At 46.6% G+C, this 21,544-nt stretch overlaps 1 long non-coding RNA gene across 1 annotated transcript in view; it reads right to left on the reverse strand.

Annotated features, from left to right (window-relative positions):
- Positions 1-21,252, reverse strand: part of LOC143898410 (uncharacterized) — a 124,482-nt gene extending 103,230 nt beyond the window's left edge. The window contains exon 1 of the long non-coding RNA XR_013257197.1: positions 21,174-21,252. This is a non-coding gene — a long non-coding RNA (uncharacterized LOC143898410). The remainder of the gene's footprint in view (positions 1-21,173) is intronic.
- Positions 21,253-21,544: the final 292 nt, after the last annotated feature.

The following is a 21,544-nucleotide window of genomic DNA, read 5'->3' on the forward strand; positions in this document are numbered from 1 at the left end:
GTATTCCGCGTAAGTACCGAGAGTCGACCTCGCGGTGTGTGAATGAAATTCAAGGCGGGTCGTCGGTCAGTCCGGTAGGTCGGGCGGGATCTCGCTTGTCCTTGTCCCGTTCTTGCATGCGTCGAGGACGTGGATCGACGCAGGCGAAGAATGATACGCGCGCGTGTGCGGGATGCGAGAGAACGTGGGAAGATCGCGCGAGAAAAATCGGTCGACTCGCGACGATAGGATTCGTATGACGCCTCGACGAGGCGACGGTGAAGCACCGCGACGAAGTCGTTCCCACATATTTTCCCCCGAATTCCTCCGCGAACAGCGATCTTCACAGTGGTGAAGCATGAATGGGAACATTATGAGAGTACGAAGGGGGAATATTACAGAGACTCGACGGTTTTCGACGTTAATTGTTAATTTATTAATAAATAAAGTCGAAAGAATACAAAAATGTCTGTTTTCTTACATCGATATAGGTTTAGAAAAATTTATAGCGATCGAAGTTCACACAATTAGCCTTCTGCAACAGCTTTTTGCGTTTTTCCGCGCTCGATATCGAGTCACGATTTTGGTGAACCTTCGCGAAGCGGCCTGTAGGGATGCGGGATATTGCGGGAGATAAGCCAGAACCGGATGCGGGGAAAACGCGCGATATAGATGCGTTTCGGTTTCGCGCAGACAACCACTGCGAGCGGCTGACGGCGGATGGAGAAAACGAGGACGGAGGAAGAGAGGAAGCGAGAACGAGCCGTGTAACCGGAGGGAAACAGAAATAGAAGCGCGCGGCGGATGGATGGAAGGAGCGAGGGAGAGAGCATCGCGAACAAGAGGAAGCAGCGAGTGATTGATTTTTGTCGTGGCTTTGCCCGACGCTATCCGCTATATCCGCGATTGTGCGGACCCGCAGGGGACTCCCGGCCCCCGGCGGCGGCAGCGGCAGCGGCGGCGGCGGCGGTGGCGGCAGCAGCAGCGGCGGCTTCGTGCGGTGAAGCGACGACGACGGGCGCCGCGACGCCGTCCACCGATTGGCGGTTGCCGTCCCCAGGGGGCGGCGCTAATCACCAGACCGTGCAGCACCGTGAGTCTCTACTGCACTCGCCTCGAAAGCACTCTACCGTGCATCGGTGCCTCCGATGTATGCATATACCTACCTATCCACCGTATATATGTATATCTATATATATGTATATATATATAGATATATAATATATATGTATATATCTCTATACTCTATAGGTACATGCACATATGTATAAGCGACCGACACGCGTTTCGCGTATGTGTACGTACGCACGAGTCGCACGTTCATCCATGTATGTACACACGTATACACGTATGTGCGAAAACGAGAGCGCACGCGAGCGAGTGAGCGAGCGGTGTCCCCTCGCGCGTTAGAGCCTGCGAGAAAGCACATCGTGGAGTCAGGAACAGGATGTAAAGCGACGACTATGACGACGGGAAATGGAATCGCGCGGCGATCCCTTTGTTCCCAAACTGGAACGAGAGGGAAAGACCCGCGTAGATGGGTGGCAGATAGTTTTGCCGGAATAGACGGAGGCGATGGTAGGAATTTTTGTATAAGACGCGTCTGCTTGATTCCCCGAGTTCGATCGAGGCGAAGGAAAAGCGAGGAAGGTGTCGAGAGACGCGACGCGAACGTTAGAGTTCCGTGTCAAGTGTAACTAGTTGGAAATCGAGCATCATCTCGCGGAGTTAAACTTGAATATGATGGCTTCAAAGACGGCCGATCCATGCGAGATATGACGAATGCATTCTCTGAGAAACCGGAATCTGACATCTAATCGTCCCGCAAAATTTGGAAGCCACATTTTCCCTAAATAAATTTTATGTTAGAAGCTCTGCAGAAAGACATAAAACACTCTTTAGTTATCGGCTATTTAGGTTCGCAAGTTTCTAAGGGCAACGATCACATTTTGTGTCATTTGTCTATTTCCTAAGAACAATATATTATCCGTTATGATTCGTCTAAAAAACATAATAATTCGTTCATCAAGGAATAAATTTACAATAAGACTATAGACAATATAAAATCGAAAATGTAGTTAGTACAAGTTGAAGCAAATTGAATGACATCGGTCTAATCGTTTTCGCATAATTGCGCAAGACTTATCCCGCAATTAAAAGTTCTTTCGCTGACGTATTATTATACAAAATTTATTATTCGCTTTTATTTTTTTTTTTATTTTTGCTGCAAATATACATGTAATCGCAAGATCTCACGCATGTTTCGTGATGTATATCTCCAACTTTGGCATTTATCAGTATGCAAACTGGTATCCCAGATTAGAGAAGTTCATGTACAAATCTCTACCCCCGTATTTGAGGATAAATCTATTGAGTCTAAAGCTGTTTGATATTTGTTCACGCCATAGTGCAAACGAGAAAAAATCATCAGGACGAGTAGGGCGAGTTGGACGCACCGTTGTCGACCTTCGGACGACACGGCGAGAAAGCGGGAGCAGGTCGGTTCTGCGGTTTTCAGTCGGGCGACGACGATAAACCACCGGCGCTGATTTACGAGGGCACGCCGTGCCGGGCACGTCGCGCGGTGGAAGAGAACCTGGCGTGGATCGTAGCCGGGGAACGAAACGTGGCTATGCGATCGCGGCAGCCAGGCAGCAACGATACACACCGTTCGGTGGCAATGTAGTTGATAAAGGCCGATAAATCGCGAGTAAAACGGAGTGATAATATCGCAACGGTGGGATGGGTGGGATCGTCGCCGTTGCATGGAGGTGGAAGAGAGCCGGAGGAGAAGACGATGGTAGTGGCCGTGTCGGCGGTGGCCGTCGAGGGGGAGGCAGGAGCGAAGGGGAGAGGGAGCATTTCGCCGCCGCGACGACGGCCAGAGGGTGCGGCGGGTACGAAAGGGAAGGTGGTCGGGTCCCCCGAGGTGGGGAAGTCGTGGACTCGAGGTGGGGAGAGTCCGTCGCGTAGGGGGATGGAAGAGGAGAAGCCGTGGGTCGTGGTAGAGGGGTACGTCGTCTCTCGCCTCGTCGCTCAGGCGAGACGAAACGGAGCGGAGAGCGGAGGAGAGAAACCGTCGCCGCCGCCGCCGCCGCCGTCGGGAGGACATCGTAGGAGGGACCAATGGACATGCGCGGGTGTGCCGCGACACCACGGCGACCTTCTGGCCACCTCCAGAAACAAAATGGCTACCCTGTCTCCCAGCGTCGCCGAGAGATGGCGACAGAGCCATGTTGTCCACCTTGCTTCCTGTCGCGTTTAATCGGACCTCGCTGATAAGGACCGAAAGAATTCTTCCGGTTAAAAAATGATCGAACCTTTTACAGAGGCCTCGTTAAACGACGAGAAAGGACTTCCTGCGGGAAGGACCTCGCGTAACGTATCTGTAAACGCAGCGCAAGCTCCAAGCCAGTTTGGCGATTTCTTATCTTCTTCGGCACCGCGAAATGGACATATACGCACGATTATACGATTAACTGGTTAACTATTGCCAGTTACTGGGAGAGAGTTATCGAGTTACCGCGCGATTCCTACGGTGTATGAATATTAGACGGCGCGCCGCGGCGGGGGGAGAAACGTTTACACGTAATATCACGAATGTTCCTCTGCGGAATTATATCGAGCGAAACGCCGGGGAGGCGTTATCGGAACTACCGATCGTATGTTTGATTTACAAGATGCTCGAGAAACCGCGCGCGCATTCTCGCAGCGGGTAGATAGTTATTCGATACACGGCGTTAATTTGTCGAAAGCATTCGCGTCAGCGCGCGAGAGTGAATATCATTTGAATGCATTAAGCATTCCTGCGTATATATGCGTTCGCGCGTAGTTAAGTAGCGCGCGTGTGCACGCGTGCACGCGCGCGGGCGAGATCGCGCTCGTTCTTCGGGATCGAGAGCGATATTTCAGACACGGCGTTCTTCCGTGTCTGATTCGAAAGATAATCGAGTCACGCTTAACACGCTTCACTTTATACGCGCCGGCATTTATGCGCGCGGTTACAACATAATTATGGCCGAGATGGTCGTCGTGATAAAGCTGATCTACGGCGCGAGCGGATTCCAATGTCAAATCCGTTCTGGCAAAAAAACGTGCGCATTACTATTTAACGTTAGAAGATAGTTACATCTGTTATCCGGATTTATACATATATGTGGGAGAAAGAAAAACGTAAAATATGATTGATCTTAGATATTTTTTTTGAAGTAAGATTTAACAATAAGAAAAACGCTAAAATATCTTTTTAACATTAACCCCTCGTCCAAACTCCAATATTAAAAATTCAGTCGTGAAGCAGCGGTACGTCAGTAAAAAACGGTGATCTAAATTCAGTGAAATAAACATTCCCCAGGGCACAGTGAACTCCGCGGTTTCTCTTCCACGGAATAAAAATGTCAGCGCACGTCTGCGGCCAATGGCAGCGTTAGGTCGGAGAAGACGTTCTCTCTCGGTGCCCTCCTCACTCTCTTGTTCGTGGTTACAAGGAATCGTCTTGGCGTCTCACAGAAATTTTCGCAAGACGAGCCTGTCGGAGACATTGATTGGCGAGCGACGAGGCGCGCGGTCGGTCCGAGCATCGGTCGCTTCAGCGTCGACTGAATGTTTTTAGGACGGTAGATAGGAGCCCGAGCTTCTCATGCATATTCAACGGCACTCTCAACTCCTCCGTCACAGGAGGGAAAGAACCACCCCGCGCGCCCGGCGCACCCCTTCGGTCCCCCTAGCCCGCGATAGAGAGAAAGGAGACGCGATAGAGACAGAGCGATAGCTGTTCGGATATATGGATGGGTGAGCAAGAGAGAGAAAGAGACAGAGAGGGAGAGAGAGAGAGAGAGAGAGAGAGAGAGACACGAAAAAAGAGAAAGAGAGAGAGAGAAAGGGAGACACCGACGGGGGAGAAAAGGAGTCTGTAGGGGTGCTCACGATTTCCTTCATATTCTACGTTGGGTTTTGTCGGCGGTCGAAGATAACCAGGCAGCGACGACGTCTACCAACGATTCTGGATGACGACCGCGCGCATGAGATTATTCCAACTTTCCCGAGAATTCCGGGGAACGATATTACAGGTGAATCATACCGTATCCGCTCCGGACAACTTCCGTCGTCGTCGTCGTCGTTCCTCCCTTTGACCGTTATTGCTTACGCTTCGTCGTTATTAAGTTCGTGCATCAGACGAATTCGGGTCAGCATATAGAGAGGATAGGGGGCTTCTCCGCGATACGAGATACCGGGGATTTTCCTTGTACTGCGGCGACTTTTCACGTCGCTACGGAATCGCGCGGATTCTTAATACGTCCAGCTAACTATAGCTAAATAAAGAGCAAGGTTTATGTTCGGGCGGAATCGTCACGACTCACGACCGGACCTCGGCGAGGCACGTGAAGCGCTCGTACGTTACCGCGAGGAAGACGTCCAGATCGAAGAGCGAGGGTGACCTCGTATATCCGCGAGGCGGCTCGTGGCGGCTCGCGTGGCCACGATAGCACGCCTTGACCTCGCACCAAGCCCGATTCCCCGATAAGATACAACAGCGGAGAGACGAAGCCGTGGCGCTAAAGTACGGTGTTCTTCGTGTCACCATTGGTGCCCGAACTCGCGATTGTCACGCGAGCGCAACCGACGTAAGCTCTGCGTCTACAGTTTCGAGTAAAAATCCCTTGATTTAAAAATATGCAAGAGTTAACAGCAACTTGTATTTCTGTGTAGCATTTGTATCGATCAATAAATGTAGACATTTTATCATCGTCACATACGCAAAATATAATTGTAAAATTCGTATTTTAACGAATCAATCAGTTATATTAAAAAATTACTGATAAATAAAATAAAATAATTCTATGCGTACCAGTTTTTCTGTTATAATGTATACTTCTACAAAAAGACATTCGAAGTGAAACGTCGGTGTTTATCTATTAAATGTCTGGCTAGACGAAACGTCCGTGAGGGACTACTCCTATGTGGATGATCCGATAGATCTTTACACGGGAAGATTTAATGCTTCAGAGAGCCATACACATAGAGCTACTATACATATAACTATTGGACTATCCGGTGAAAGAAAGAGAGAGAAAGAGAAAGAGAAAGAGAGAGAGAGAAAGAGAGAGAGAGAGAGAGAGAGAGAGAGAGAGAGAGAGAGAGAGCCATCGGTGAAATCAGTCGTTTTGAAAAACTGTGGAGAAGATTCGATGCGCGTTATGGGATGAGCTTACTGGGAAGAAAGTGTTCGGTTACGACGGCGATAAATTCGAACGGAGGATTTCGCGGTTGAGAACTGCGGAAGCGTCGGCTATACAGTTGGCGGAGGCTGAGTCCGTAGCTTCTCCGGGGATTGATATCCCTCGTCTTCCCCTTTGATATCACCCTTGCGGCGGACGAACTTCCCCGCGCCAGCCTCGCCGCCGTTCTTGTTCATTCTGGTCGACACCCCCTTTGTGCGGGAAAGACAGATCGAACCACCCTGTTTACACTGCGACGCGATGATTTGCCAAATTAATTAGCCTACTCCCGATGCCGTCTCTCTCTCTCTCTCTCTCTCTTGCTCTCTTTTTCCTTTCATCAGTCTTCGGTATTCTCCTGTGGACCAGGAGGCTGCGCGTCTTCGCCTGTGCGTTGAATATGGCCTCGGCATGTAAAAACCGCGAATAATCTTCGCCACGCAGAACCCGGCTTTCATTAACGGCGAGAAGGATGGGCTGCACGGTAATTTCTAACGAGGCTGTGCGAGCGAGCTCTCGCCGCGAGCCGCGTCGCAAAAACCTTTCTTCTACGTCTCGGCCGTGGTGGTAGGCGTGACACCGAAACGGGATCATTAACACAAAAATGGAGTGACCCAATAAAAGAAGTGGAGACGCGCGAGACGAAGGGTATTTGCATTACGGACAGTCGCAAAGTTTCTTTCCAACTCATCTGACTCTCGTCACGATTAAAAATATCCGGTTCATTAATCCCACAACACATAATATATTTTTGCAGAATCATTACTCTTCGAGAGAATTTTTAGACATTAAATTGCGTGACATTTCGGATATACGAGTATTCCGTCCACCTTGTGACGCGACAATGTTACTTTACGACTTTGAAGCTTGCGAATACGGAGTTACGAAGGGTCGGCTACTGCAATAAAGAATCGCGCAATATAAGGTAAAATTTTGCACCGTTGCGAACCGCGAAGATACCGGGCTCGAGACGTTTAACGAAGGGCTGCGCCGCGACAACAGGCAGATTTTCGAGGTCCCCTTTAAGGGACTGGCGCGAACGGCGCTGGAACGTGGTGGAGGATAGGAGCCGAGAACGCTCGTAAAACGTCGAAGAGTTTCTTTTTCGCGGTGCCTCGTCGCTCCGGGCGTCGAGAGTAGGGGCGGTGCCGGCGAAATGAAATTAAACGGGCCCCTTTTTCGTCGTCGGAGCATCTCGTTCGCGGTAAAAACGAGTGTGGACATCCAGTGCTAACCCCATGGCGACGGTGGTGCTGGCTGCTGGTGTCGCTGGACGAAGGTTCCGAGGAGCGGACAAAGAGCGACCAGTTCGTCATTAATGCTCGCCGCAATTTCTATTTCGCTGTACCTCTGTCATTTAACGTCATCGAAGATCGTTCGTTACGCTCGTATTTATCGAGTCTCTCTATCGATGATATTTATTTCGATTTCGCGACGATTCGCATCGTTTTTTTTTTTCATAACACTTTCTCGTGTTCCTTTATTAATATGCTTTATAATCGTGCATAATACGATCGCGTCATCGACTATATTTTATTACGCGGCGTACTGCACACCGCTAACGTTTATTCGAATATTCGAACGAAACAAAGATTCCTCTTTCAGTATTTAGAGTTTCGTGGATGGCACAGGGTCATTATTTATCGTCGGGCAGGACTACTGCAGCGGCGATCAAGATACGGTAATGCACGTAGACAAACCGAGAATGGAATATACGCGAGGAATCGCGGGAGGCGGGTGGCGCGCGAGTAATCAGACGGATAGATCGTCTTGTTTTCGTTCCAGGACGAAACCTTCTTCCCCTCCCTCGTTTGCCTCGCCTTCTTCTTCTTCTTCTTGGTCTTTAGGCGAACGCGAACGACAATCGATACCTGGCGAGGCCGGAGGTGGAGAGGCAGGCGAGAAAGAGAACCGCGCTCGACAACGGGGGCGAGAAAGCGAGAGGGCGGAAAGACGGAAGAGGGGTGGTAGGGTGGCGCCTCATATTTTGCTCATTAGCGTCAGCATCGTCGTCAGCGTCGGGACGCCCTCACTTCGCGCGCGCGGTGCAGCTAAGGGTGGAGAGGGACCATCCATCATCTTGTCCTCCGTTTCGCTCACGTCCCACTCTCTTCTCCTCCTCCTCTTCTTCATCTTTCTATCCTTTGCTCCTCGCGCCGGTCGTTTCTGATCTCTCGCATTCGCTGCATCGACGATCCTTGAAAATGCTCGCGACAATGACGTCGTTTCCGTTAAAATGGGGAAGAAGATAATAAATATATTCAATGATATAAACCGTCCAAATATACCAATTTCGTAATTTCAACGATAAAAATACACATCAGTAATATGTTATTGAATTACCGATGACAGTATAATTGGTAATTTAAATAAGTGTAAATAATTAAAAAAATTGAGTAACCATTTTTACCCATTGTAAACCATTATTATTACCTGGAAGGGTAATTTTTCGTGAAAGTGGAACAACGGTGGTCTTCCGCTTAAGCTCCACTTTCTAAAAGAATCGTTCGTTACATTTGTATATCTCCGCGCGGTTCCATTTTGCGGCGAGACGGATCGTTGGTTACATTCGCGAGGTGATTATGGAAATTTTAGCGCGCGCATTTCGTGAGTCGGCGCGAAACAATCATTGAAACGCGATTCTTTCGTCGTACGACCGGCCCGGCCGATCGATTCCGGCCTGTTGTGAAATCGCCGCTAATGCTCGTATATGTATACCTATATTGGTGGTCGTCCGCACGATGTACCGGTGGTTTCTTCTCATGATTCGCACGGCGATACGAAGACGCGCGCGGTTGCGGTTTACCGGCAGCTACCTACTTTCGCATGAAATCCGTTTTTAGCGACAGATCGTAAAGCGATTTATGTGTACGACCGGCTGTAACGCCGATAGTAAACGATAAACGCATGCGGCGCTCGGCTGAATCCCTGGCCCGCCGGCGCGGTTAGTTGCCGCGTAAAGGACTTTATTACCCGTACTACCTCGCGTGCCACCTAGTTACGCTTCAATAGAAAAATCATAAACAGCCCTTTTTATTCGAACGACTCCCCTACCTTCTCCGCATGACTCGACGTGCCGTGCTCCATTTAGGAGCACGCTGAGCCTCCCCGTCAACAGGGGCCATCAATTTTTCCTCGTATCACCGATCATTGGGGCAATTAAATGTTTATTTCACGATTACAGAATACGAGATTGAGATATGCTAAATCGTGCATCTGTGAAATGAGTATTGTTATCCAATATATTGTAGTTATGCAGAGTAGAATGAGATCAGCGCTTCGAATATAAATAATTAATTAATAGTTAATGTGCTTCGCTTAATAGCACGCGAATGCTCTTTTGATAACATAAATAATCAGCACTAATGAAAATATCGCGGGTTATGTCGAATCCAAAAAAATGTATTTATTATCTCTATGGCTTGATTTTTGAGATAAAATATTCGTAAATTTAAGTTTTTTAAACTTCAGAAAGACATATGTTGCGTCATATCCCGCGGGAATCCCATTTAAGATTCAAGGCTATACGTGCGGTGTTATTTAAAAAAAAATAATATATATATCCTACACGAACTTCTATACAAATCATAATCATAATTCTACATTGAAAAAAAATCCGAAAAAATATTTAGTCCGATTTAGTCCGTGCAGCTAAACAATTTAGTTAGTTTAACTAAACATTAGTTGAATTAATTAATTAATTTTTCATAAAAAAATTTTGATGGTTAACATATGAATTCACTATTCCTTTTTTAGTGCAACTTATAATAATTGTTTAAAACAATTAATGTTTAGTTAACTAACATGTTTATAGTTGCATGACGTATCGGACTAAATATTTTTGCGGATTAAATTTTTTTTCTCAGTGTATAATTAATAATCGCGATATAAATCAGGATCCTTAGGATTGTCGTAATTAGCGTTCTTGAAGAAAATAATCGCGTAGCGCGTCGCACGCGTCTTTGCGGACAAACGTAATTGATGGCGTTTGATCGGCGGGTAATTACAAGATGTTCGTCAAACGGGTAAAACGCGGCCGTTGCGGGACACCCGTAATTGCGAGAATGGTGTGCAAAAATAAAACGTGTGCCTGAAACGTATACGACGCATTTATATCAGCGTATCGATAGGGACGTTTCGCGACATAAATACGGTACGCTCGCAGTCGCCGTTTATCGCGTCTCCTCGACTCGCCAACTTCGTCATAAATGTAGCTGATGGCAGTCATTGCCGTAGCCCACGCGGGACGCGGACCGCGTGGGATAGTGTGCCTCGTAAAACAGGTTGTTGCGTAAGAGAAGCATCCGCGACGAGCACGGCGACGCTTAAGAAAATGATACGCGCATATTCCAGATTTAAGGTACGTAAGCCTCTACGTCTTGCGACGCGATAAGCGTTGACCTTGGAACTACAAAGCACGATATATCGTTCCTGATTGTGAATACTTCTCCGAATGAGAAATTTCTATAAAATATCTGTGATTTGTTCATAAATATGTCAATTATTTGTCAAATTTTTATCTTTACGAAGCTATATAAAGGAAATAAAAAGTTGAGTATATTATTAAAATTAATTTTATCATAATATTCTGAAGAGCGCACGCACGTAATATGTTTCTAAATGTTATATCTGTATATTCATATTTAAAAATGTTTAATATTTGTGTCAATGGGACTTTCGATTTTCTCGGCACAGAATGCTCATTTTCCCTTTTTGCCAGAGGACAGATCGAAGCGCCAAATCGATCGTGTCGTGCGACGTACGAAACGACATATATCCACGTAAAGGCGATCTGTGCATGCGTAACGGAGCGTGTCTTGCGATCGAAGTAGGCGGTCGCGCTGTTCCATCTCGACTTTCGGTGTGCAGCAGCAGCAGCTTTTTATACTGCTTCTACCTTTTTATACCTGTCCCCATCTCACGTCCGTCGCTCGTCGAGTGGCCCGGAGGACAAAACATGGACCTGAATGTAAAATCCGAAAAACCGCCGCGGTGAACAAGCGAACTTTGTTGAAACAGAAACGGCGGCGGTTGACTGATGTTTTTATAACGACGAAATCGGACTGGGCATCGCGTCGCGAGGTTTCTTGCATATCTTGCATACAATGATGCAGTGATGCACACGCAATTGGCCCTTCTCGAGACCCTTCCGTTCAACAGCGGATTTGGGATAGACTTATAAACAGAAGGTTCTTTTGGCTTGTGATAAAATTTGCATAAATTATGCAATTCAATTTATGTGGAGGATAGTTAATAGTTTAATGTTATATCATCAAAGCCGGAATGGTCTTTATTCCAATGATTATGAGCGCCCGTGAGTTCCTATAATTGTATATAATAAGATTGAATGGCACGTCATCACTTAACGAGATGACCGCGAGGAACCTCGGTTTCGCGAAGAAGATCGACGCGGCATCCGTGCTCTCGCGACGAAACGGATATCGAGCGACTCGACTCGAGAGATCGTGTGTCCGAGTTCTCGCGGTTGCGTTCCGAACATCAAGTCGCCGTTCGTACGCGTCACGCGCGAGATTCGTATAGCGTAGACGTGGAGTACGAGAGAAGAAAACGGTGAAACGAGAAAGACGGCGGAAGGTGATGAAAGGCGAGCGAGAGAAAAAGGGTGCGCTATTATACGAGGGAGGCTGCCGCCGCGGAGGATGTCCCTCGGAGTGTGCCCACCAGGGCGCGGAGAACGAGCGGTGACAGAACGAGATGGAGTGAGTGACTGAAGAGGGGACGCGAATGCGTTGGAATGGGACATATACCTTCTCCTCTCTTCCCCGTCCGGTGTTTTGCGGAAGAGGGGGCGTACAGACACGGTGCCCATGGAAACGCGCAGGCGCCTTCCGCCGAAGATCCTCGGCCCTTCGACGTCCTCGTCGCATCTCTCGCGTTCTCTTTGTCATCCCTCTCTCCTTGTCTCACGCACCCTTACTTTCCCTCGCTCTACCCTCCCTCCCTCTCTTTCGCCCTCAGTCCGTCCGGCGTCCACCCATCTGTCTGTCCTCGTCTTCATCATTTCTCATCCGACCCCGTAACCATCCCCATAGCCGCTTTCTCTCCGTAATACGCACTAAACACCCCATAGGCCGCGTGTAAACTTTACGGGGATGCACGCGCGTGTTTACCCTTCGAGCGCAATACCGCCCAGGCGTTTCGGCGCCGATAACGCCTTGGAGCTCGCCTTGAAGAGAAAAACAACAGCCATAACGTCGATCGGGATACGCTCGACTTGCGATCGAGGCCTGTCTATCCGAACCTCCGAAAGTTATCGATGCATCTCGCATCTCGCGTGCATTCACGGATTCTGATTAGGAAAGCGCTGCATGATAAGATTATTTAAAACGATATATATTGTATAAATACAATAAACGAGCAATACATTATATTTTGTCTAAATAAAGTATAATTGTGTATGTTTTTAAATGAAAAAAATTTTCCATTCTCTGGCTATTTCAGCATACTGAATGTTAATATTTCTAGATCAATTCAAAATGTTTGTTTGATTGGATAATTAGATTACTATGAAAGTTAACTTTATAAAATTAATGAAAGTTTGATAATTTACTATAAATTTATTTGTAAATTTATTGCTTTTTTGTTATTCTTTACTTCTTCGGCGCATTTTCGAAAGTTGCTCATGCGTAGGATCACCAATTAGTTTCTCCGATCGCTCGATTTGCCGAAAAAGTTGATCGTATACGTGACGCAAGTTTTTTCGCTGACGTTCGAAAGATCACCGCTGTCGTCATTGTGGTCACAATATTCGGGAATTGATTTATTATGGATCTCTTTTTCTTATCGATTCAATGAAAAAAAAAAAAGAATAACAGAATAATGTGAATAAAATTCAGAAATCAAAAGCAATAAAAAATTTAAATTATGGACGAGGAAAAATGTATATTTTACGTTCGTCGTCATATTTGTCGCTGTCATCGTTTTGATCACAATATTTGGGAATTGATTTATTATGGATCTCTTTCTCTTATCGATTCAGTATAAAAAAAAGAATAACGGAATATGAATAAAATTCAGAAATTAATTAAAGCAATAAAAATTTTGAATTATGGAAAAATGTATATCTCTTACGTCTGTCGTCATATACTTGTCACAATAAAATTTGTTCGCAAGAATGAACTTTAAATTGATCAAAATTATAACGTTAAGAACGAGTAAAGACATATCTCATGCCATGCATATCTCATGACGTTCGGATGGTGCGGATCGAGAGGCACCGAAAGGTGAATGTCTCGCGGAGAAACTCGTGGCGTGAGCAAATGCGCGAATGTTTGACGGGCGTTTACTGCGGCGGCGAGTGCGTACGAAGCGTGCGTGAACAATGTCGAAGAATCTAGGTGCCACGGGGCACCGTAGCGCGTAAGCGAGATAGACCCATAAAAATGCTAATTCCTATCGACCCGGGCGCGCTACGGGCCGGGAGGTTGCCGCCATCGCCACCGCTCACTTGCATGCCATTAGCCCACAGACCTCGACAAACGTAACTCTGGTGTTACGTCGACGATGTGTTTCTCCCTCTCTGTCTCTCTTGCTCTCTCTCTCTCTCTCTCTCTCTCTCTCTCTCTCTCTCTCTCTCTCTCTCTCTCTCTCTTGCTCCTGTCATTCATCGACGTGTTGTTGCTATTGACGTCACTTTGAAAATGACAATTTAAAGTATTTAAACCGATAAATTGGCACGTCAATCGAAATTTCACTAACAAATTATTAGCAAAATTGCCGAACTTTTTCGACTCGCCGAAGAGGATGGAAGGAAAGAGAGGGGAGGGGGAGGAAGATGAGAACCGACGACAAGCACGACAACGACAGAAGCGAAACTAATCTCCGTTGCGAGCGGCGTGGATCGGATCCATCAATCTAGATTATAATTAATTGATAGTAGGAGCCTCTCCCCTCCCTCCCTCCCTGCGGTGGGTGGCGGCCACATCGGCCGTATTCCTACACGCCAACGTCTGGCGGTGTATTGCACCGGGTATTAGGGAGTGCACAGGGGTGACTGTCGGTTTGTCTGTTGTCGACTCTTTATCGCGCCCCCGGTGAGTCGTCTTATGCATCTTTCATGAGGCAACCATCCAAGGGGTCCACGCCATCCGCCCCGTAGTCGGACGGTGGTAGTAGTATGTAACCCGTACTTTCTCTATCTCCATCTTTCTCTCGTTCTCCTCCATCCAATTCCTCTTCTTCTCATCGTACGTAGATATTGCGGAAAATGTATGTGGGAGAGGGAGGGGGGAGGGAGCCAGGGGTGAGAGAAGAAAGGGAGCGAGAGAGGGAGGTGGAAGCGATAGTGTGCGTTTTACACACGGGATTGTTGACGCGTATTTACATATAGGCATACACCGACGCGCCAGGAACCGGTAGACATTACTATAAAACCTGCGTTTGCGACAACCCTTTCGTTCTTCGATTTCGCCGTCGCGTCGTCGCCGTCGCCGTCATCGTCTATCGAGATCACGTCGCGTCGGTTCCTTCTCTGTGCTCGCAGTCGCGGAGAGAACTTCCCTTTCTCCTCGCGCTTCCCTTCCATTCTCCCTTGACCCCTCGCGACCTTCCGCCAGAAGTTTTCGGATTCCTGAATGCAAACGGGACGCGCGCGCGCGCGCGCATCGCGACCGAATTCGAATCACGTTACCCATCGAGTCATTGATAGGTCGTTCGAAGGAAGAAGATCGTGTTTTACGGACTTGTCATTTTACCGTTCCCCCGAATGCCCGGCATTCGTTTGTAAGAAGGCTAAGGGAGAGCAGCCGCGCGATCGTTCGTCCAGTTCAAGCACCTCGTACACGAGTTTTGTGGAATAGCATGGGAAGACCGTTCTTCCTCTTTACCGCTTTCGACGGTCCGTTATGAAATTAACCGTCTCGCGTCTCGCGTAGAGATCCTACGCGAGATTTATCGGGACCTGCTAGACGGAATGGAGCGGAAGCAAACGCTTTGCTAGGCGTGTTGAATCAAGCAAATTACTGTCATCGCCTGACATCACCTGCAGTCTCTATCGAAACGGCTAATTATCTTATTAGAAGCGCTCATTTAGTATCGTCTGCGTTAATGCGTCCGCTATTTTTTTTTTTTTTTTTTAAGAAAAATAACGTGATTTAATTCTGTCTATTATTGTTCTCTTATTGAAATTAATGTTATAAATTATACATATACGTGTCTTATTATTATCACGGAAAAAAAAGGATTAGCTGCTACAGCAAATATATAGCCGTAAAATATGGATAACTAATATTTTTGCATGCAGCGAGAGCTATAATTTAGTAATAATTGCAAAAAGATTTTGCTCTCGCTGCAAAAAATGTTAGGTATCCATATTTTACGACTTGATTTACTATAATAACTAATCTTTTTTTTTCGCGATGCAGTTGACATTTCGTAAGTATTGAATAATATTTAAGAAGAGTAATACATAAATTATTTTATTATAATATATAAATATCTCTCTCACATTTTCTAAACAACTTTTCGTTATTTGCTATAAACTTCATGATTTATGTGAATCTCTGTGAATCGGTGAATTTCCGCGATCAACATATTTCTTTGAATTCACGTAAGTATAGTCTCGCGATTCACGCAACCGAACGTTTCGCGTCTCTCGCGGCAGAAATAACTTCTTTTTTTCCGTCAGCTCGTGGTGACGTCGGCGACCAGTATAAAAAATGAACACCACAACGACGACGTAGGAACGGATGAACGGACAAACGGACGGCAGATCCGCGCAGCGAGAAAGATAGAGGCGGGCGGGAACGGGGGGCGGGGGGAGAAGGAGGAAAGGAAGAGAACGTATAGTTGGAGAGTTGAAACGGGCGAGAGAGAGAACGAGCAAAAACATATCCGAGAATACGGCCGTGCGGATGAGTTACCGCCTGGCAGATTCCACCGCAGCCGTTGCTACCCCCGGAGAATGACGGTATGGGGACGGCAAGGGGGGACGGGCGATAAGAGAGGAGGGGGCAGCAGGGGGTGGTTAGCGGAGACTTGGGAGGAGGATATGGCGGAGAAAAGGACGACGGACGTAGCGCATTACGCAAACGTATCACGCTATGTGGTCCAACGAAAACAAACAGAGCCCGAGGCTCCGACCCCTTACACCCACCACGCGAGCCGCCGCCACCCCCTTACTTCGTCGCCCGTTGCATAAGTAAATAGACGGCTGCGGACGTTGTTCGCTAGGTCGTTGCTGCTCTCGTTTCTCCTTTCGTCTTCTTTCCTATCTCTCTTTCCAGCTACCCGACGCGGTTTTCTTGAAACGAGAGGTTTTTCAACCCCCCTCGCTGAGTCGCTTCGCTTCACTTTTGTGTAAAGCGATCACCTCGTGGCTCATGGGTTGTAATCAAAGAGATATTATGGCTCATCAATGTAAACGGTTATTTCAGAAAAGATCAATGTAAGGCAAGAATAATGTGTAGGGAAAAAAGTAACACGTTTTTAATGTATGAGTACAATATGTATGAATACAATATTGTATACATATAGAGGAGTCATCTAGACTGGTATAGCTGGACCTCGTGTCAATAGTCGATAACAAAATTCTAATGGTAAAGGATAAGAGATGACGAAAGAATTGAAAAGGACGACTGGCGAGTGGATCGAGAGAAAAGCAGAGACGGAGTTTTCTGGTTTTAGGCGTCGGTGGCGGTTGTTAGGCTGGGTTGTTCGGTCGCAATTCGCAAAGAGAGAGAGAGAGAAAGACAGAGAGAAAGAGAAAGAGAAAGAGGAAGCAAAACGGTGAAAAAGAGGACGTGCGACGAAAAGAGAGGAGATAAGAAAACGTGGGGTGTAGATACTGACGGGGGGGGGTGACGGAGAAAAAGGAAGGCGAACCGAAGTAGAGAATGGTCGCGAGAGAGGAACGAAAGGGCCAGCGTAGAGAGTAACGAAGAGAGCAGAAGCTGAGGGGAAGGGGAGCGGGAACAGAGGAGGGACCGGGAGGGGTAGACGAGCTCGCGGGAGAAAGCGATCGATGCTCACCCCTAACCCTCCGGCCCTCCCTCCCGCGACGTCGTGCAACCCCCGCTCGAGCGGTGGCGGCCGTCATGGCGGCGCATGCAAATCAGCATGGCGCCGAGACGCCCTCCCGCGACCCTCCCCGACGGCCGCTCGCTGTGTGCACGTACATACGTACACGCACGGCGCGTGCACGCGCGTGTGTGCGTGCTTAGCGCGGGTGTACACTCACCATTGGCGAAACCAAAGCATCGACCGAGCGACCGACAGACCGACAGGCAGGCAGGCAGGCAGGCAGGCGAGCAGGCAAACGCGCAGGGACACGGGGTAGGTATTTTGGGGTTGTTATGCTTGTTTATCGCGCGGAGGTTCGCGCTGTTTCGGCATACCTATTCCAAAGTCATCGGCACGCCTGATCCTGATTAGCACGCAAACGCGAGATTTCGGAAAGAGATCTCGATGTCGGAAGTCCTCTCCCTCGCACCGGCCTGATAAGTTGCTAAAACGATCGATACGATACGTTAGAGACGGAAGGGAGGTCGGAGTGGCGCTAAAAGTGCCACACAGTGTCGCGATAAAGTGAACCGATAGGTCTAATCGGCGATCTCCGCTTCAGTTTACGATTGTCTCGATGAAGTTCGTTCCCATCTGTCAAGGCGACTTGTGATATAGTCACGCGATGGTTGTTTAACGCTGTTGCGAGACAATATCTTTTTAAATTATGAACATAAATGTCACAGTTTAGATAAAATGTAGTTGTACTCCGTGTTGTAATTTCCTAAAGCCAATTCTGCTTGGCTTTTCCAGCTTTTCCACAATCATTACGTAGCTCTTTAGAGCCATGGCACATAGAAAAACTTAAGCAGTAAGCAAATAGATCAATAGCTATCTTTTAAGTCTTCGAGAATTCTTGACTGTGATTGGTCAATTTGCTTACACTGCTTAAGTCTTACTGCTTAACATTTTCTAGCTGTGCCATGCATAGCCCTTAGTCTTTGAACACCGCAACAGCCAGCAAAGAGTGCAATCCTTATTTTTGTGTGATGGAATTGATTTAAAGATCAAATTTTTGTTTTTGTGAAAATTATTACATTAAATAAACCTTTGAAAGTTAGGATTGTCAATATTGAATCTATGACTTTAAGAATAAAAGAGTTATACGTGATGTTGACTTTCTTTTGCTTTTGCTAATTAATTCTTGAATTTTTTAAAGACATAGGTAATACGATGTTGGAGTGAAATTAATGGCACAGAGGTCAATATCTCACATCACAATTAAATAATGGAAGACGTAAATGATAAATTAAAGAAAATAATTCTTATATTCTTTCTGAAACAATTGGAGAAATTGATTGATAATTCTGAAAGATTCTCGAAGACGTAGATCCTTGATCGTGCGTTACGTATCCGTATAGGACAACCGAGTACGTCGGTTGGTGCGCGAAGGAGAACGATAGGATGTGCGCGCGAGCGAGCGAGACAACGGGCACCGCCGCCCGGCGCATTTGAATACGCGCGAATAAATGCATAATAATTAGGTCAGTTTTGCTAGTCAGCTGATTCCGTGCCGCTAACGTGCCGAGAGGGCCGAGGTTAGGCGCTCCTGCCGTCAACGTCGCGCACGAGTCTTACTTTCGTTGAGCTGTAACTATACTCGTCGCGCGTCATTCGCAGTTCCCACGACGCAACGCGGCGCGCATGTGGGATTAACCCCGCGAGCGTGTCGCGCCGCCAAAAATGGCGCCCAGAATGCTGAACCGCGATGCTTTTCGAGATATTACAATTTTAATATAATTAAAAGGCGATCGATCAGAAATTTCACTAATTAAAATTTTTGAGATTATTAGTACATTTAAAAAATTAGTTTTCTAAAATGTAACCATGAGAGCAACGAATTTTTTTTTAAAGCATTTTTTGGCACTGGTGGAGGTAAATAGAATCTTATATTGTTAGAGAAAAGTTAAACGTTGTAACACGGAAAAATGTATCCGTTATTTGACTATTGCAGCTTCTTTTTACCCTTTTGTCATGAATGCGTAATTTTATCGTGAAGCTTATAACAATACATGATAGCGCGCACAAGCGCGCACTCGATTTCCCCGTCGAAGTCATTATCGGGGGAAAAAGGGGCGAATGAAAAGCGAATGTATTTTCGTGCGCGGATTATTAGTACGCGGAACGTGTCGACGTCGCGGAGAACAAAAAAACACGACGATCTGGGGAGGGGACAATGAGCGCGAGGGCGGAAGTGGGAACGTGTTGTATAGCGAGAGGGTGGCCGATTGGCAACGTAAAATGTCGACTGCGAGGATTGACGACCACGGACCGCGGATAGATTTTTGTTTCGATTTAATTATCGTAACGGCAGGTAAACGGCCGGCCTCCTGTCATTTCGCCTCCCCCGTTTGCTTGTCCCACAACTGGGACCTCTCGTGTCCCATGTGAAATGTATGTGCAACGTACAGCTCGGTCGAGTCTCGTACGGGCAATCGTGGACTATTACGGTATTATATTTACGACGCGATCAGCCTACGCGTTGTGAATGATAATTGGCTAAGTGCAGCCGAAGGAGAGACGAGGATATATTCATCGTGAACAATAAAAATTCCTCTTCGTAGTTTGAAGACCTCGAAAGTAATAATTTTAAATTTATTTTCAATACTTCTTGTCGTTTTTTTTTACCTTTTCAAAACTTGATACTGTCAGAAAATATTTGATAATAATGAAAAGCATTTTGTAATACACAACTTTTAACTTTGGGAAAATTTTTTATCAGTTATGTTACAAAATCCTTGTTTAAACTAGCTCTATTTTAAGATTGCATCATATTTCTTGTGATAATTTCAATAATACTGCGATATTCACGGTTTCTCGGACTGTCGACGACCAATCGACGGGGTGTATGACTTGAGTCTTCGCAGGCCGGACACATTGTAGAGAGTTAGCGACAGTACACAGAGAGCCGGCGAAGGAAAGCGGAATAGCAGATGCAGAAAGCAGAGTTTGAGTTGAATTTGAGTCGCAGCTCGTCAGGCAAGGCACGTAGCCGCGGCTTGCGCAGCCCGCATAGCAAACGCCTCGGCAGTCTAGAACCGACAGTCTGTAGCCTCGGGTGGTTTTATGCAGACACTGACCTTCGTCCCGGCTCTCCTCCCTGCCGCCCCCGCCGTCCCCGGCTCCTGCCCTGCCCTGCCTCCCCGACGACGCGCATCGCGCGCGCGGCTTCGCCGCCAACGTAACGGGGAAAGTTTCAAATTCGGGTGCAAGGCCACCGGAAACTGAGTTCACCCTCCTCTGCGTTACGGAAAGATCCACCTCATTGTTACGGGGTTCTCTCTCCTCCGTTCTCCCTCTCTCCCTCTCTCTCTCTCTCTCTCTCTCTCTTTTTCTCTTTCTCTCTCGTATGTGCGGTCGACATGCATCGTACGCTGTATTCGACTCGTGATACACCCTATGCTCGACATTGAACACCGTCACTCGTTGCTTATCATGTTTATCGAAGATTACAACGACGCGAAGATTACGCGTCTGCGCGCGCGCAGAGAAGTATAAAAGCGTTTCGACAGTGAGTTGCGAATTTTCACCACTTATGCACATTCGCCGGACATTTCTGTTATGCATCATTGCTTTATAATGCAATTCAAAATTATTATATACTCTTTTCATACATGCTAAAATAATTCGAGAGATAGATTACTTTAAGTTACTTTAAAAAATGAAGGTGAAGAATGTTGACGAGTCAAAGTATAACACAATCATGTTTATTATTGTTAATTAGCATGTAATTATATTAATTGACGTAAAAAACTCTATGTTTTGTAGGTTTCATCTTAAAAAAAGTATAATCTGATTGTTTAAGCTTAATTTTTAATATTTATTTTTAGCAGTGTTACTATAAATATGCTTCTTCTACTTGGAATGCTATAATAAATTCATGACGCGATGCGTAGCAAAGATTCGAATCGACCCGAATTCTGGAGTAATGTTCGTTAGCGGCGCAGTAAGACTTACGAGCCTGCCGGGAGCGATTATGGCAATGGTCGACGGTACCGTCGCTAATCGAATCCATTCGACCCGACCGACCGACGTCTCGGCCACTACCAACTGATCGCGATAGTAAATGATTTCGATCCACTCCCTTGCGTACCGTCCGATAAAAAGAGCATGGCGCCACCACGAATATAACAAAATATGTAGCTTCTCTCTTCTCAAATTGAAAATTAAAATATTATTTAATGACAAAATCAATAACGAGTAAAACAGAAAGGAAAGCTTTTATCAAAATTTACGTAATTATATTAGTAAGAAGTAATACACAATATTATACATGTGTATTAGTGAGACCTCATTTATTAGTGTATCTATGTACGTGTAAATTTTAA

The sequence above is a fragment of the Temnothorax americanus genome, unplaced genomic scaffold (assembly GCF_048541705.1).
Source record: "Temnothorax americanus isolate GAGA-0224 unplaced genomic scaffold, ASM4854170v1 Scaffold23, whole genome shotgun sequence".
In the NCBI taxonomy this organism is placed as follows: domain Eukaryota; kingdom Metazoa; phylum Arthropoda; class Insecta; order Hymenoptera; family Formicidae; genus Temnothorax; species Temnothorax americanus.